This window comes from Dasypus novemcinctus, chromosome 22, assembly GCF_030445035.2.
Source record: "Dasypus novemcinctus isolate mDasNov1 chromosome 22, mDasNov1.1.hap2, whole genome shotgun sequence".
Classification (NCBI taxonomy): domain Eukaryota; kingdom Metazoa; phylum Chordata; class Mammalia; order Cingulata; family Dasypodidae; genus Dasypus; species Dasypus novemcinctus.
In genome coordinates this window covers 38,309,664-38,316,073 of record NC_080694.1, presented here as the reverse complement: position 1 = coordinate 38,316,073, position 6,410 = coordinate 38,309,664, and positions in this window count along the sequence as shown.

Sequence of the window (6,410 nt, the reverse complement as noted above, 5' to 3'; positions counted from 1 at the left end):
CCCCACAGCTGTCACTTCAACAAGGCCCCCAGGTGATTCTGATGCATGCTAAAAGTTTGGAACCACTGGTCTAGGAACTTCTTAAGACTTCGTAATCTAATATGTCCAGGTAAGCTCTTTGGGTAAATTCAGTCTGATTGCTTAAAAATACGCCACACTGCCTATAATTTTCCATTTGCTTATTTAATCAGTTTTTATTAAGAAGCTATTATGGACCAGGTACTAATCTAGGTGCTGGAAATAAAAAGATGAAAAAGATATAATTTCTGCCTTCAAGTAGGCCTTAGGCTCAAAAGAGATATGAGTGCTGCAAAATGTATCTGTAAAACATCAGTTTGGTTGTGAGCGAAATGCTCCAGGAAAGAGTTTTGAGCTTGGAACAAGTTTTAGACACTGAGGATTATATATAGAAATCAGATAGGTTTTGAGATATCCACTTAAATTGTCTAACTGATTAAGCTCCTTTGGAGGATGAAACTTGCCTCCTCCAGGCTCTCCAGTCCTTCTTTTACGTGAAGATCTTTTGATTCCTACAAGAGGGTGATGGAGTCTGCAGAGCGTATCCTCACCCTGCCAAGAGCGCAGCTAAGTCAGCTTCCCATATCTAGCCAAGGAAAAAGAGGTCACGGGAGAGCTTTGACACGAACTCCATCCGCTGGACAGAGGTGGACTCATGAAAGCTAGACATTCTTCTTTTTTTTTTAAAGTAATTTAAACAATTTTTTATTTTTATTTTTATTTTTAAAGAAGCTTTAGATTACATAAATGGTACATAAAAAATATAGGGAATTCCCATATGCCCCCCCATCCCGGTTCATTCGTACTTCCCCACAATAAGGACATCTTTCGTTACATTTGTTACAAGTGATGAACACATATTGAATCACTGCTACTAAAGGTAGACTATAGTTTACACTCTGCCCAGCCCAAATTTAAAGGTTATGACAAAATGTGTAATGGCCTGTGTCTATCATTGCAATGTCATGCAGGACAATTTCAGTGTTCCAAAAATGCCCCATGTTACATCTGTTCTTCCCTCTCCCCGCCTGTCTCTCAGAATGTCTGGTGGCCACTGCCTTTAACCAATGATGAAAGTCTATAATAATGTCTATAATAGAATAATAATGTCTACAATAGAATAATAATGAGTCTACTTCAATCCATTGCTCATTCCCCAACCTTGAGGATTTCGGTGCAGTGATGCTCACTCCACTTCTAATTGAGAGGAGGCTTGGACCCTATGGAGCAGATGGATGGAACTATCTGCAGCTGCAGACTCCCTTGGTTCCTTGGCATGGGTGTTGTCCACCATCATCTCCTTGTTAGTTGTCGTGGGTGAGTCCAGTGAACTGGAGACTAGATGCTGCAACTCTGCCCTGAAAGCGATTTATTTTTGCATCACTCCTCTCAGGGAGGACTGAGTGAAGGGGAAAGAAGCCTCAGAATCACGCTTCTTATATTATTTCCTCCGGGGAATGAAGAGCAAGTCCTTCTCCTTAATGGGAACATATGGGATGGAATAGCTAAGTGCCTCTAAAAGCCAGGGGGTAGTAGGCAGATGAGCAGGAGGGTGGGAGGATTTCAGATGGCGGGAATCACACATGCAAATGTACGGGGGTTTAGTGGAATGGGGACAGTTTGTGAGAGTGGCATGACTTTGGTTGGCTTAATTTTTCAGTTTCCTTTCCAGTTATGGTCAGGAGACTATAAACTTACATTAAATACTGTGGAGAGGATTTCACTTATTTGTAACAGTGAAAAATCAGAAAAAAAATATGAATGACCAACAACAGGAGACTGACTCAGTAAATTACACTAAATTTCCAAAAAAGGTAATAAATTGTATTTTTAATTGTTTTTAAAAATTAACATTGTATATTTTTAAATCTATTTATATTTCTATATTATTTATTTGTAGCTTATATGATTTATTTTCACATATTCTTTATTTTATTTATATGAGAACTGGGAAAATATGTTGACCTAGAGTACTCAGGGATATGAAATTTCAGAATTTGCTTTGTGATTACTTTTATCTTCTCACTTTTTGGCAGGGTGCATGTATTGCTTTTACAAGGAGGGAAAAAGAGAGAATCTTATTTACAAGGTTGGGCTTCACATTTGTTCGATAACTGGTCCTGGTGATCTGCTCATTTCGACTGTCTTAATTGTCAATTGAATGATGACATAAACACCAACAACCTTAGCCAGGAGTATTAGCAATGAAATGGGCACAGCAGTTATGCTTTGAGGAGGTTCATTTGCTGAATATAAAATCAATCTCATCTTTATTATTCATCATTGCACCATTTTCTATAAATTCAGGAATTTTAAAAAATTAACAAATAGACTCAATTGGAAAAGTAGGTTCTAAACAAAGTAGCTGTAGCAACTCTTTCTAAACCTTTTTTTGAATATTTTTGATGTTGATAAAAGAAACCTATTTCTTTTTTAAAGATTCTTTGGTAAGGAGTGGTTTGGAATCTTTCTTTAACCTCCTTTCATGAGTCTGTTTTATATACCTCATGAAAGCAAGAGTAATGTTTCCTTTCCTTTTTTTGGGGGGGGGGAGTGGGCTAACAAGTCTTAAAGCAAGGTCTTCAGTAGCAAATCTAAAAAAAAAATATTCTTCTTCTATTTTGCCTTTGTTCACTTTTTCTGAATTAATTTCTACTTTTAAAAAGAGATTTTGGCGATGCATGCAACTTTTTCCTCGCTTTTGAACTGATGATGATGTTGTATCCATTCTAGACCACCCTTCATGGTCTAGAATACACCGGGGCAGTATTTTGGAGGGCTGGGGGCTAGTGAGCAAGGTCTTAACCAGCACTGGTTTCCGTGCTTATCACTCACGACATGTGACACAGGATTTTCATTCAGGATGGAAACACCCAACAGCTGGGCGCCCAGCTGCCAATTCATCAATTTGAGGAGTTGGTCTGTTTCCGTTCAAGCCATTGCATGCAAGGTCTGGCAGCTCTTTCTGTGCCCAGAGTAACTTCCTCCCTGGTTTCTGTCCAGCCTCCCCGACCCTCCACCCACGTGTGGTGACAAAAGAGCCTTCGTTTTCATCGTAGACATGTCACACCCAGTAGAGTAGGGGTTTTTAACCATTTTTTTGTTCCATGGACCCCTTTGCCAGTCAGGTGAAAACCACAGAACCATTATTAAGTCCACACTGTACTGTGTATTATTTAATAACTATATCACACCTGCCCTAACACTTCCCCACAAGAACAATGTTTTCTTTTGTTTTGAATCTCAGTCCAAGCTCACGGACCTCTGGTTAAGAACCACTGCAGTAGAGCAATAAAGAAACCATGTGTTGGGTGAAATCTCCTCCAAGAAAATGGAGGCAGCAGGGTTCAAAACGGATCTCCAGTATAGGAAGCAAAAGACCGACTCCTAGCGGTAGTTCTGCTACTGGAATTGGGGTGAATTTGGACAAGCCACTTCCTCTGTCTCTTTGCCTCCGGTTCCTCCTCTGGAAACAGCATGCCCTTCCTACGTGACATTGAAGGAGTGAGGCTGGAGAGAACGCTTATGGAAAAGTACTTTGCCAAGTGTGCAGGGCTGCCCAGATACAGGCCTGAAAAAGAGTGACAGCTCAGAGTGCCAGGTCAGACAACCAGAGGCAGCAGGATCCGAGGGTGGCAGTCAGTCAGGAAATGTGAAATGTGAATGGAGCTGAAGGAGGAATGGGGACCCCTACTGTCAGTCGGAGACCCAGGAAATGGGCTGATTTTTGCTTCAACATCATAACCCTAGGAGGAATACGATATGGTCCTCATTTCACAGAGTCTCAAAGAGATTAAGTAACCCAAACAAAAAAGAGCTATTAAATGGATGACTGTTTTATTAGATGTGTCCTATTCTGAAGCCAAGCTTTTTACATATACTTCAGAGAGCTCTGGGTGAGTGCGTGTGTACGAGTGTGTAATTCTTGGAGATAGGCAAAATATTCAACTTGCAAATCATGAGTAATATCGGTAACTGGATCATCCAGGGATTTAAATGAAAAGAAGTTTCATGAAGGGACAGCTCGTAGAGGTGTGGGCAGAGTTAAGGGAACAATGAGGGAGAGCAGCACTCAGAGGTTGACAGAGCAGAAGGCACTTTCCATCTCGAGGCCTGAAGAAGCCAGGCACAGCTTTAGCCATGACGGCCACTGTGTCCAGAGAGACCTTGGATCATGGTCCACGCTGAGGCTTGGCAGGGAAGGACGGGGTGGGGGAGGCAGAAATGAGCACCTTCCTCCCACTGTCGTGCTTCCTGCAAGGGCAAGGGGGCCTGGCTAATGAGCCCACTGAGGTCATCCTCAGTGGGATCCAGGAGAAGGGCAGAAAACTATCAAGGAAGAGGCAAACAGAGAATAAAAGCACGGCCAACTTGGAATCAAATCAGAGCTGGAGGGGATGAGACAAAGAGTATAATTCAGGAATAGAAGATGGAAGAGCAGGCTGGAATGAGAGTCCACAGTTTTGCCAGTGGGGAAAGTAGAGGGAAGTGGTAACGTGGAACAGAGAATGAATTATCACTAGAGTCACACGAAGTATACAAGAATACTGAGAGGAGTCTAAATATTTCCAGCCATCCCTGGACAGGGTACTAGAGAGTAGAGCAAAGGTAACAGAATGGATAACTTCTTCTCACGGGTCTTTTAGGACCCAAGATGTTCCAACATGAGGTATCTCTTTCTGCTTCCTGTCTTCCTACTCCAACCCCTCATGGACAAAAAATTGTCTCATTCTCGACAGGCCACCCTGTACGTATGCAGCCCTTCCTCTCCGTGGGCCAGTAATAACTAAGAGGCCCATAGCTGGATGGACATATGGCCTGAATCTTGAGATTATGTTAATACTATCACAAAGATGCAGCATAGTGGAGACCTAATAAGGCCCTGCTTGAGAGATGAGGATGATAAAAACATCCTGCAGTGTTGGTTACCAGCCTCCTGTTGGGTGTAATTACTCAGGGACCCCTAATGGAATGAGAAGTTGGGAAATAAAGTGCCAGGTTCAGTTAGCAAGTATGTCAATCTTGGTCTGATCGTTTTGTATTTGGACCTCATGTCCATTCCATATGAGGAGCACTGGTTGCAAAATTTAGAACAGGAAGCTTGAGGTGCTGGGTTTTCCCTCTCAGAGGAGAACACATGGCAGTACAGCACTATCGTTATAGTTTTATAGAACAATGAATTCATCTAGATTATCTGTCAGCCCAGTATATTTGCTGAACTCCGGCTGAGTAACTATGTAAAGAACTTTGACATGGTTTTAATTTTGTCCTGCGGCTATGAACTTTAGTGTTCCTTATCTCTCCAGGTATTCCTTACTTGTTCCAGCTTTTTATAGAAAGTCATGTGCAAAGTGTTTCCAGGTCTGTGTGTGTGTGTGTGTGTTTATTTGCTTTGGAATAAAAGGAGGGCTCTGTCCCATCTGTCTTTTCTAATTTGTCTTATTTTACCATGGACTTTTCACCTTCTTGTTTTCACTTTACTAGGTACAATAAATCTAAATGTACTTTTTTTCTTTTAATGAAAAAAAATTCTCTTGCACCTACATTCAGCCACCTTTATGCTCCTCCCCAGCAATGTTATCAATGTTTCCTTTCTTCTAATGTCTTCAGAAAGGTGACGACATCATTAAGTCAGAAAAGGGGAACTTGTTTCCTGAGTTCAAAATTGTTTCCATTTTGTGACCTCCGATCCTTCCTCCTGGTTGTTGATGCTTTGAAAAGAAGCAAATCTACTGAGTGTTTTGTATAAGCTAATAGCATAGGTGGATTATTTCAATCCCTTCTTGTAACAACCCTACGAGATTCTCATATAGGGGAACTGAATCTTGCAAAGGTTGCGTACCTTGCCAAGGTCATAAGATGGGATCTGGTTTGGCCCCAAGGGCTCTGACTGTAGATCCAATGCCCTTATTTTCCACTGCTCTCTGGAGCTACTCACAAAAGACCACACATACATCAAGAGACTCTACTTGTGGAGGACCCCTCCATCCACTCCTCTGTCCTTTTTGAAATGACTCCCTGCCCCATTTGACAGGGTTACCCTCTAGATAACAGAGAATCTGCATGGTAGCAACCATCTTCAAAAATAGAAGAAGAAAGTGGGTGAGAATCTGTGCTCTTCTTTTCTTATCAGGAAAGCCTCTCTCTCCCATTTCACTCTCTCAAGGCCCCAGCTACTTTTTCATGGATGGAGTTGCCAGGTAATTTCCTATCTATGTCTTATTCTTTCTTTCCATGGGGCTCAGTGATCTTTATTAATTACAATTTTGCTCTGAACCCTGGGCAGCAAGATCGTTCAACATAGGCATTGCTAAATCTAGTTTGTGAAATCAGCAGGGAGAAGATAGAGGGAACAATGGAGGAAAGATATGCATCAGGGCATGCCTACAGGG